Genomic DNA, 12,809 nt, shown 5'->3' with positions numbered 1-12,809 from the left:
TCAATCTTTACACAAAACCAATATTATTTCTAACATTTTTTTTCAAGATTTACCAAAATGTCACACAAACCCATATCCGAATTAGGGTTTAAAACACTCTCTGATCGGTTCCAGAAATCAGTCATGTGCGACGGCGATGACACCAATAAACCCGACTTTCGTGAGCTTGATTTGGGTCTGGGTCCGGGTTCAGCTTCGCCCATTTCCCCTTTACGGGTCAGACCCACGATTAGTTTCAGTTCCAGCTCATCCGGGTCGATTTCGGGTCAGATCCGAATTGGGTCCGGTGGGACTATTAACCACCAACACCACTCCGGTGAGTTGACGGTTGATAGTTCACCATTGTAACCGAGCAGCTGCATTGATGGGGTTGAAGAGGTTGAGTGAGGCAGTTAAGGAATGTGATGAGGCTATAAAATTTGATTCTGGATATGTTAGGGCTCATCATCGGTTAGGGTCTCTTCTTGTTAGGGTGAAGGGGGTGCTCACCTAATAGGTGAGTTCCCTTTCTTACGCCCAACCAATACTCGTGTGCCACGTCAACTCCCCTCTTAAACTCCCCTAACACCCTAAATTGATGGCGATACTCCCCTCTTAACTCCCCTTATTTTTTTATTCAAAAAAAAAAAAAAAAAGAAAAGAAAAGGTTTGATTGGTTGGAAATTAGATTGGCCCCACCTTCCTTCTCCCTCTCTCCTCTCCTCTCTTCGGTGAACCTCCACCCATTTCACTCCCCTCACCCACTCACCTAAGGGATGGCGGCGGTGTTCCCCTTAGGTGAATGGGGTCACCGATTTCACTCCACTCTTACGCCCCGTTCACCCTTAGGTATGTTTATTGTTTAAGATGTTGAAGATAGAGTGCATATGAGAGATAAAGAAGAGAGAGAGTGGAGATGAAGAACAGAGAGAGAGAGAGAGTGGGTTTTTAATTAATATCTTATTCTTTAATCTTTTTACATATTTAGTCCCTTGATATTAGTTATTTACTCAATAGTCATTGAAGAGATAAATGACAATAATACCCTCATGTCATGACCATATTTAACAAAAAAAAATTGACTGAGTTAGGTCTAAAGGACATAACGTGCAGGATTTTGGAACGTTAAGGACAAAACTCGTCAAATTTAAAGGTAAAGGACACCGCCTGCAATTTTCTATATACATAAAGGACAAAACTTGCAATTCACTCTAAAAATAAAAAAATAAAAAGATTTCATTGGGCGAATTTACATGGGCCCCAACTGATAAAGCCCTTCGAGCTCGTTACCATCGTGGCGAGAGTTCAATGACGCCCCTCCATGGTGCTTGGGGTGTGGTGTTATAACGCCTTGGGGCGCTATAGGTGTCCAGCTGGCGAGGGTGGCGCCCCCACACCCTCCAGCCTTATAAGTAATAAATATTCTCATGTCTCCATTACCTAAGTCTCATAATAACCTAAGTTATCAACATTCTTCTTCACACATTTTATACACCAAACGTAAATATACATTTCATAGAATTAGTTAACAATAATAATGGTGTTCGTTTTGGAGCCGATGGTCTCTCTGGAAGCAGTCTCTTTATCCCTAAGGATAGAGGCAAGGTCTGTCTACATTCCACCCTCTCTAGACCCTATAGGTAGCTTTACTATTTGTGGGATTTACTCGGTATGATTGCTGTTATTGTTGTAGTTAATAATAATATAATAGTAGTAACACCTTTTTTTTTGTACCTCCTATGAAACGCATACAAAACTTGAGTTCACCGCCCTTGATATATGGGTAAAAAAATAATCTCATTTGAAATCTCGATGTTAATATCCATCTTACCACTAATTATCTTCATGAGGATTTAGAAATCTTGATGGGTAAGTATGTTATTGTAAGAATAAGTTCTTGTTTACTACTTTAAAAACTTTATGTTTGATGACAACATTTTGTGTATGGCAACAAATAAATCAACCGTAAATACTTTAAGGTTAGAAAGATAACTTCACATAAACATAAGAATATATGGTGGTTTGCTTCTTACCCTTCTTAGTCTAACCCACCATGCATGCATCCACTCCTTAACCTCTCACCAAGACTTGTCCTTCACTAGTCTGTTCTCTATACATGTAGCCATCACCAAACTATTTCCTTGTTAGGGCACCCGGTGTGTCGTGTGGAACTTTGATGTTAGCGCGTTATACACCGCCGCCACCATCAACATTTCACGCGTTGGATCAAATGACGCGTGGTAGACATCATGCGTGGAATTTCGAAGATTATGACTGTTGGTTAACTAAATAGGCTGAATGAAAAGATAGGAGTAACATACGAGAGTTAGCCATGGAGATCTCATTGCCTTCATTGGGATCGAGCCAGACCTTGCCTTCATTCTGGAGGTAGGGTTTTGTGTGGTAGATGTTGATAATGTTTATATCTTATCAGTTTCTCTCTTATGTTTCGGTCGTGATATCTAAGGTCATATTTACAATCAGAATCAATTTTGTTGTATATTTTTTTTATACTAGCGACCAAATTTGGTACCAAAACAATATCGGTTGCGTTATTTGCGATCATTTTTGTGACTTAATTCATTTTTATTTTATTTTTTATTGTTCTATAAAATTACCGACTACATTTGTGACCAAAATAATTTTCGTCGCTATATTTGCAATAATTTTGCGACAACAAACTCAGTTGCTAATTTTGAGTTGATTGCTAAATTACGACTGAGTTGTACTACCCTTCAGCATGACAGTAAGTATTACGTTCTCTTAAATATAAGTGTAACATGGAAGTCAGAGTAGAAAGCATAGAATTGAACACCAAAAAGAGGGAAGACATGTATTTATTGCACGGTTGTGGTCTCCTTTCTGTCCCTTGTTAGTGGCAGCAGAGGAGGGCGGAGATCTGTGAAACATTATTGGCCAGAAGTCATTATCAGGGATGTACTTATGGTTCCCTCTGTGCTAACCGTTAACGGGTGTAGAGTCTCGCATATCGTCCTTTGCCAGACGTTGCTATTAGGATGTCCGTGTGGTCTCCTCTGTGATAACCGCTAGTGATTACTAAGGAGGGAGGAGATCCACGGAATGTCATTGGCCAGACGTCACTAACAGAATGTCGTGGCGGAGTTTTGGTCACCACTGAGATAACCGCTAGTGGTGACTAAGAAGAGAGGACATATGTGGATCGTCATTGGTCAGGTGTCGCTGTCAAGATGTCCTTGTGCCCTCCTCTATGTCTGACACTCTTGAAGTGTTGTGCAGTCCCCGTAAGTCGCTTGTCTTTTATGGTTTTTGAGATATGGGTCGGATCTAACCTAAACCGAGAGGGAGACTGGATCCATAACTCTTTATAGTTTATACTCTCTTTAGTTATATTCAAAATTTATCCAATTTATAAACTTTATGAATTTTTAGTTTATTAGAGAACTAAGAGAAAGTGCTATTTCCCTACCTGGTATTACTCCTGAAACTTTGATACCGTTTTTTTTTTTTTTTTTTTTTTTTTTTTTTTTTTTTTTTGCAATTTGCCATTTTATTTATTTTATAATTCATCTTGTTATAATTTGCCATTTTATTTATTTTATAATTTATGTGGTATTACTCGTGAAACTAGGATACCGTTTTTTTTTACAATTTGCCATTTTATTTATTTTATAAATTATCTTGATTATTGATAAATTTTAAATGAAAATAATTTATATAGTCAACAATTGCATGGCTATTGCCTAGTAAAATAGCCACCAATTGAATAGCTAGTGAACAAAACTTTTTGACAACCCCTGGTTATAAAAGTGAAGCATGAAAGAACACAAAGACACTCACCAGCAGAAGAGAACTCAAACATCATATCTCATCTCTGAGGTCTCACTTTCTTTCTCGAGCTTAAAGTTCCAGTGTTTCAGTTTCTTTAATCTGATATATATACATATATCTTATTTTGCTTTTGTTATATATGTATGCAGGTTATCGAATATCTAACAACATGGGTGCAGGTGGGAAGATGTCAGACCCATCTGAGGGCAAAAACATCCTCGAACGTGTCCCCATTGATCCACCATTCACTCTAAGTGATCTAAAGAAAGCAATCCCTGCTCACTGCTTCGAATGATCTGTCATCCGTTCATCGTACTATGTTGTTCACGACCTCATTGTGGCCTATGTCTTCTATTTCCTTGCCAACACACACATCCCTCTTCTCCCTACCCCGTGGGCTTACTTAGCATGGCCGGTTTACTGGTTTTGTCAAGCTAGCATCCTCACTGGGCTATGGGTTATCGGTCACGAATGCGGTCACCATGCCTTTAGTGATTACCAGTTGATCGATGACGTTGTCGGGTTCGTCCTCCACTCTGCTCTTTATACCCCTTATTTCTCTTGGAAATACAGCCATAGGAGCCACCATGCCAACACGAATTCACTTGATAACGATGAAGTTTACATTCCTAAACGCAAGTCCAAAATTGCCATTTACTCAAAGCTTCTTAACAATCCCCCAGGTCGAGTGTTCACTTTGGTTTTCAGGTTAACTCTAGGGTTTCCTTTGTACCTCTTGACTAACATTTCTGGCAAGAAATATGGGAGGTTCGCCAACCACTTTGATCCACTAAGTCCAATTTTCACCGAGCGTGAAAGAATTCAGGTTGTTATATCTGATATTGGTATTCTCGCGGTTTTGTATGCAACTAAGCTACTTGTAGAAGCGAAGGGGGTAGCTTGGGTGACAAGCATGTATTTAATTCCGGTGCTAGGTGTACACATGTTTTTCGTGTTGATCACATATTTGCACCACACCCATCTCTCATTACCTCATTATGATTCAACCGAATGGACTTGGATTAGAGGGGCATTATCGACAATTGATAGGGATTTCGGATTCCTTAATAGGGTTTTCCATGATATCACCCACACTCACGTCTTGCATCATTTGATCTCGTACATTCCACATTATCATGCAAAGGAGGCAAGGGACGCAATCAAGCCAGTCTTGGGTGAGTTTTATAAGATTGATAGGACCCCCATATTCAAGGCGATGTGGAGGGAGGCCAAGGAATGCATCTACATTGAACCGGATGAAGATAGCGAACACAAAGGCACATATTGGTACCATAAAATGTAATCAGTGTACACGAACAATGCAAGTGTCCTACTTTATGTTCCCTATATAATAAGGGTTGTGCATGGCCTATATAATAAGGGTTGTGCATGGCCTATATAATAAGGGTTGTGCATGGCTCAACCGTGCATGTTCGTGTACCTATTATTTGTGATCTTCTGAGTGTACCTATTATTTCTAATTTTATGTGATCTTCTGAGTGTACCTATTATTTCTGAGTGTACCTATTATTTCTAATTTTATGTACTGCATAAATACACAAGTGGTACCATATTAGTGATCTCTGTTATATATTAAATCCTTTTTAATACTAAAAGAAAGATAACCTTATGTAAACCCTAAACTTTAATTTTAATTTTTTTTTGGTCTCTAATAGAAAGTGACTGTTTGTTTACCTAATGAGCCTTTTAATGGTTTAAATCTCTTACTTGTTTAATATTTAATGGTTCAAACTGTTTATTTCGTGAGCAGATGTCTGATTGGTTCAGACATTTGCCTCTGAATGGTTAAGTATTATATAGAGTCTCAATGGTTAAGACCTCTAATCTAAATTTGTTAGACATTTTTCTCTTAAGGGTTAAGCATTATACCGCCTTTTAATACTTCAGAGCTCTTACTGATTCAGCACTTAACTATTTAGAAATTGCCAAACAACCCCTAAATTATTAGGTTACAAAAAGAACAAACTCAAATTGTTTAGATCGCATAAGGGTGAGAGGGGCACTCCCCTAAGAGGGGAGTCCCCTCTCTTACGCACCACCAATCAGCTAGTGACACGTCAACTCCCCTCTTAAACTCCACTAACACCCCAATTTGATGGCGGCACTCCCCTCTTAGGGGACTTGGTTTTTTTTTTTTATTTGTTGTAAAATTATGCATGTTTATAAATTAAAAAAAATATTATTAAAAATAAAAATTAAATAAAAGACATTTCATTAAATTAACAAAAAATTACATTCAAACTAGAAAAATAAAAATTACATTCAAACTAGAAAAATAAAAATTACATTCAAACTAGAAAAAAAATAAAAATTACATTCAAACTAGAAAAATATAAAAACAAACTACTCATTGTCGGAACCCACTTCAATGTGAGGTAGATCTAAACTTCCGAGATGCTCAACGAGATCGTGTTTTAGTCTCCAATGCGTTTCTTCGTCAATGAGCTCGCTATAAGCTGTATCATCGAAGACGGGTTCGACTGGAGGATCTTGAATATGTACCGATGCTATCGCCCTTCCGTCGTCTTTTATAATCATGTTATGTAAAATAAGGCACGTATACACGATGGACCTTATCTTTTTCACCGTTTTCAAACGCATTGGACGATTTAGTATTCCCCACTTCGCCTTTAACACACCAAACGCCCGTTCCACATCTTTTCTTGCGGCTTCGTGTTGCCTCTTAAACTTTTTTTTATTCGGGATGTGAGGATATGGAAAAGACTTCACAAACACGGACCAGTTAGGGTAGATCCCATCAGTAAGATAATACCCGCGTTTGTATAAGTGGCCGTTCATCTGAAATGGACAATTTGGCGCCATTCCGTTTCGTTGAGTAAGAAATAACGGAGATTGTTGGAGCACGTTGATGTCGTTTTGTGAACCCGCCGGGCCACAAAAAGCATGCCAAATCCACAAATCTTGAGACGCCACCGCTTCTAATATAACTGTCGGGTATTGATGATCGCCTCTCATATATTGTCCACGCAATTCTGTGGGGCACATTCTCCAGACGAAGTGTGTACAATCCAGACTACCCAACATACCAGGTAGGTGATGCCTCTCCTCATGAGCCTGATACAATAGCGCAACGTCGTGGCTCGTTGGTCTACGTAAGAATTCACCGGCATACATTTTACAGACAATCTCGCAGAAATATTCAAGGCACTCACGAGAGGTCCTTTCAGACATATTTAAATACTCGTCGTTTTCGTCTGGTGGGGTACCGGTTGCAAGTTGTTTAATCGCCGAAGTAACATTTTGCAACGGCGTGAAACTTTTCTTCATTCTCCCGTCCAAGCCCTCTTGAAACCACTCGTCATACGATTCCACGTCACTAACAATTTTTAGAAACAAAGACTTGGACATACGAAATCTCTGACGAAAAGTATCGGCATTAAATTTTGGATTTTCGACAAAATAATCGGCCATGAGTGTCTCATGGCCTCCCTCACGATCTCGACGGACTATTTTTTTTACTAGACGATGCCGTGTCTAGTAGCTCCGCTTGTTGGATGAGATTTTGGAAGAAAATTAAGCTACCATCGCTTGACGATGAATCTTCATCGTCGGGAAAGTCGGGTAGGGGAGAAAAAACGGAAACTTGGAATCCATTTTGTGTTGTATTTGATAGATTTTTTTAGAGTGAGTTTGAGAGTGGTGGGTGTGGTAAAATATTTGATTAAGTTGGTTATATTTATATTGTTAAAAAATTGAATTTTTTTTTTAAATATGACCGTTGCCCAACGGTCTACCATCGATCTTCGTGCATTCATGGCGGTGACTCCCCCCGAATCCCCTCCCCGAATCGGGTCCCCGCAGTGATGGCGGCGGTGTTTTCGATCGGTGGATAGGGTCACCGAACCTCTTCCCCACGAGTGCCTCGATCACCCTAAGAAAATATAAACTTATCTAAAGCCTAATCCTAAAATTTGGATGTTGACTTTGACATTAAATTATTACGGCTGAAAACTTAAAGAAAAAACTCAAATTGTTTAGTTTGTTTTATCTATGATTCATACTTAAAATAAAAAATAAATAATACATTCAAATATGTATGTTATGCATATAAAAACTATCACACTAATCTAATCTTTTTCTAGTTTAAATATTTATCTAACTAATTTAATTTTTTTCTCTTTTAAATATTTATCTATAAATGTGGAGCTAATGTAACTTTCACCTTACTTGAACATATAAAAAATTTATAAATAAGCGAATTTGTTCATATTTTTTTTAACTTAACTAGAGATTAAAAACCAATTGAACTTGGATACATTTTAGGGTCGTGAGAGGTAGAGAGGAAATACTTTTGTCTATCACAAATTTTGTTGATACTTGACGAGCAATAGTTTGGATACTAGCATCAAATTTTGTTGATTGATTTAGTTTGGGGTGGCAAAAAACCAAATTAACTAACCCTTTGGGGTGGCAAAAAACCAAATTAACTAACCCATAACTAAATTAACCTCAAAAACCGTACTGAAAAAACCGAACCATACCAAAAACTAGTGGGTTGATTAACTGTTTTTCTTAGAAAGTGGCGGGTTGGTTGTGGTTATCAATGTTTCCATACCCACCATAATTGAATCGAACCGACATATAGTAAACTCTTTGTCGGATTTAGGATTTTCGCCATTGTTTTTATATTTAATGTTTTTGGTTGAACGTTTTTAGTATTTATGAGTTATTTCATATCATGTTGGTTGAATATTTATTTGAATTTATGGAATATATATATCATATCACTTTGTTTTAACTAGGTTGTTCCCATCCGCGCATTGCAGTGGCGAACCAACCTTTTTTGCAAAGCAAAAATAACCAAAGTAATTAAAAAATCTAGTTTAATAACAATTTATCTTTAATTTAGATATTCCCACTACAATAACAGAAACTATTTATAAAACCCAGAACTAAATGCATACATATCCGAGTGATGTCATTCATAATCCCACGTTATAAATTCATGATGATTCACCTGTTGCAAGTTCACAGTTTTATTTAACCAAAATCATGTAAGTGTTTAGTTTAAAGACATGTTATGAATAATAAATTCTATACCGATTAACTGTTCCTTTTTGGTGCCCTCATCAATGTCTATCATCATTGATCAAAGTGTTTAAGGTCATTAGTTCACGCCCGTCTTCCCAGGTACGGTGTGAGATTTGTCAAGCCTAATAGCGCTATCAACTAATACCCCGTTGCCTCCGAGGAAACTAGCTCGGTATGTAAGTAGAGACTTTCATGATAGAGTTTGAGTTTATTAACTAACATCGAAATTAAAGCAAAAGCAGTTAAAAGTATTCCTCCCAGGAATAATAGTTTGTTTGTCCCCCCGGGACGCATGCTTGTGAATGAGTAGTGAACTCACCTTAGTTTGCTCGGTATATGTTTCGTACTTCTACACATTATGTAAATGTTAGGTCTGTACACGCGACCTAATGTACGATAGATGTAAGTTTGTATGTTTACAAGTAGAGTGTTTGCACTACCCTATGTGTCAAGACAACCCACTGTTCATGTGATTAAGTTAATCATGTTTAACACATAGTTGATTCCCTAGTTGACGACAATAGTTCAGATTCCAAATTATTTATTACGCATCAGAACACATAAACAACAAACCCTGACTAACACAGTCACAATGCAAGTTCAGATTCAATATAAGGATAACCCGAACCCCCTTTAACCCTTAAACAAAATCAGGAAACATGTATACACAAAATCAGACCACTTATATATATATTTTGACAACCTATATAACTTATATGTGCTGACATTAAAATTTAAACGCGGACGTTTATGTTGTAAATTATGTGCGGACTACATGTGATTATATGTGCGGACTGTATAAGGTTTCCTATATGCGGACCTATCTTAAACAACATGTGTGAATTCAATAAGGCAACATAAGTACGGACCCCCTTGGAAACCAACAAGTTTTGATCACATGAAGCCATTAAGTGTGGATATATACCCTACACATATGCGGAATATATAAGGTCCCAAACAAGTGCGGACAATGATGATGGTCACAAGTGCGGACTTCTTTCATCTCAAACAAATGCGAACTACTTTTAAACCTTAAGTGCGGACACTCAAAGAATTGATTAAGTGCGGATCATTCAACTAAAAAATAAGTGCGGACAGTTATGAGACAATTATGTGCGGATACATACTAACTTAACATATGCGGACCCTACACATATTAACTAAGTTCGGACCTATATAATCTTAACAAGTTCGGACATGACCAAAACCAAAAGTGCGGATGCTTTTGAAATCACAAGTGGGGATGCTTTTGAAATCACAAATGCGGATGCTTTTGAAATCAGGACATGTGTGATTTAGCAAATACGTACAACTTTGTGACTCCACAAAGTCTGACAATCAGGGATTTCATTTTCACAGTTTCCATGAATAAAACCACCAAATGCACAGAAATCAACAATGCCGGGCATCAAATCAATCATTCTAACAGTGTTATCATACCACAATCATTTGTCTAAGCAATTACGTATTCATTGACATAATCAATCACACACAATCAATTGTTTGGATCATCTAGGGTTTGTATGAATCAAAAGAACAATATTAACAACATATCATGTAATCATAAACATTTACCTCTTATTAAATCCAGCTGTATTGACGATCAAGGATTGATGTGTGTGAACTTGTGAAGCCAAGAATGATTGAAGAAGGATTAGAGATGATTAGATAGTGTAGAAATGTTGTACAGAGAAGTTATGGAGAATTTAGAGTTTTGAGTAGTTTATTAGAGTTTCACAATTACTCTAAGCACCCCTTAATAATACCATGTAATTTACAATTAAAGCATATAGTTCACGTTTTTGTCATGCAGCACATAAGTTTCGTATAAACCATCCTTCTATAATTACTATTCGTGTTAGTCGCCAATGTTCGAGAGTTATCATGTGTGTGTTCTGGTAATTCTCCGAATTACCAACGTAGGCTCATTTAACTAATCCTAGTTAAATACAGTGCCATGAATGTTGGTGCATCTGTCTGTCGTCTTCGTCTTGTATCGAGTCTTGTATAAATATATTAGATCAGGGATCAAAAATCGAGATAGTGGGATTTTAGGGTGATTCCGCTTGAAATGTCACCTAGACAGTTTCAAGCGAAATCACATGGTCCTGATTCCGCTCGAGTTGTAAGTGATGATTTCGCTTGGTTTGTTGATGTTCTTCCGCTTGAAATGCACATGGCATGTTCAAGCGGAATCAAAAGCCTATAAATAGGCAGCCTCGAGCGAAATCACATAACTGTTCATTCCAGTTTGCAACGAAGTGCTGCCGAAGTGTCGAATCACTGTAAAAGTCATCCAATCAAACCAATCGACAGTTTAAAGTGTAATACTTGCTGAATTGACCTCAGTTTCTTAGTTTTCGCCTCTGAAACTGAGATAAACTCTTCTGATCGACTCATTTTGGGTCAGAAATCGATTCTACAAGTGGTATCAGAGCTCAGGAGGAAGAGTTCTTACAGTTTCAGCTGCGTTTTCTGTGTTTCTACAATTTCTTTTCAAATTGACATCTTTTCACGGTTAAAATTGGCTCTTTTTCTCATATCACACTCCGAATTGTATTTTAACGAATCCTTAAAAGTTTCAAGCTAAAATGCAAACTAAAACTGGTCATTTTGATAATTCCGCTTGAAGGTGTTCGGTTGAATGATGACGTCACAGTGATTCCGCTTGTAGTTCTAGTTGATTTCACTTGAAACTCGTTATTCCGCTTGAGAGTTTTGGGTGATTTCGCTCGAATCAAGAGATTTCGCTTGAAATTTCAGTGTGATTCCGCTCCAAGTTGTTATGTGATTCCGCTTCAAAATTAATTGGTGATCCCGCTTGAAAATACATTTCTGATTCAGTTTCAAACCGTGTTTCCGCTTGAACATTGTTTGACTGATTCCGCTAGAATCAGTGGTTTTGCTTGAAAAGGGACTTTGCTTGTTTTTGCTATTTCGCTTGAACAGTCTGTTTTGAGAATTCTTGAAATCCGAAACATGGACGAAGATTTTTATAACGCATTCGCTACTCCAGTCTCCCCGATCACTCTTGCACAGAATACGATGTTGGAAAACGAAACCGGGACTATGCAAAAACCGCCCAAACTTATGAACATCGAGGAGTATAAAGGTTGGGAAGGTCGTTTTGAGAACTGGGTACAAGCAAATTATCTGGATGCTTGGAAATGTGTTGAGACAAAGTACGTTAGACCAATGAATGACGATGAAGAGGTGATTGCTATAAAGGACATGAGTGCAGATGATAAAAAGAAATACAAAAATGAGAAAGTGATGCTAAGTTTGCTACAACAAGCTGTGAAAGAAGACATCATGGTCTTATTGCAACATAACGGAAGTTCTTATTCAATCTGGAAAGCATTAAGATCAAAGTTTGTTGGTAGTCAGGAGATGGTCAAGAACAAAAAATCGCTTTTAAAGAAAGAGTTTGATTTGTTTCGTGGATTGAAAAATGAAGGCACAAAGCAGATTACTGAAAGATACTGCAATCTTTTAGCCAACATGAGAAGGTTAAGCATCGAAAAAGATAATGAAGAGTTGATTGAAAAACTTGCTGATGCATTGCCACACGAAACTTGGGGCACATATCTTGTGATGCTCAGAAACAAGAAAGGATTTAACACGCTAACTTTGAGTAAGTTCATTGAAAAGTTGGAAGCTCAGGAAATGGAACAAAGAAAAAATTTCCAGGATGAAAGACTTTGATGGTGAACAAGACATCAGTCTGTATTACAAAGCAGGGTTGAATGATAAAACAACTAACTTGTCACCAAAGGTTGAAACTGCATTCAACGCAAAGAACTCATCTGGAAGTTCATCAAAAGGATCAAACAGCAACACAAGTTTCTCATCATTTCCTTCATTTGATCCAAATTTGACAGTAACAAAGAGTGGTAGAAAGTTACAATGAAATATTGTGCTGAATCTAGAAAATGATCAAGATTACA

The 12,809-nt window shown here is 37.6% G+C and overlaps 1 pseudogene; it reads left to right on the top strand.

Moving 5' to 3' along the window:
• Positions 1-3,819: 3,819 nt before the first annotated feature.
• On the top strand, positions 3,820-5,154 carry LOC118479661 (annotated as a pseudogene).
• The last annotated feature ends 7,655 nt before the right edge of the window (positions 5,155-12,809 follow it).

The sequence above is a fragment of the Helianthus annuus genome, chromosome 6 (genome assembly GCF_002127325.2).
Source record: "Helianthus annuus cultivar XRQ/B chromosome 6, HanXRQr2.0-SUNRISE, whole genome shotgun sequence".
In the NCBI taxonomy this organism is placed as follows: domain Eukaryota; kingdom Viridiplantae; phylum Streptophyta; class Magnoliopsida; order Asterales; family Asteraceae; genus Helianthus; species Helianthus annuus.
Note: the sequence above shows the minus strand (reverse complement) of the source record. Positions and strands in the feature narration are given on the sequence as shown.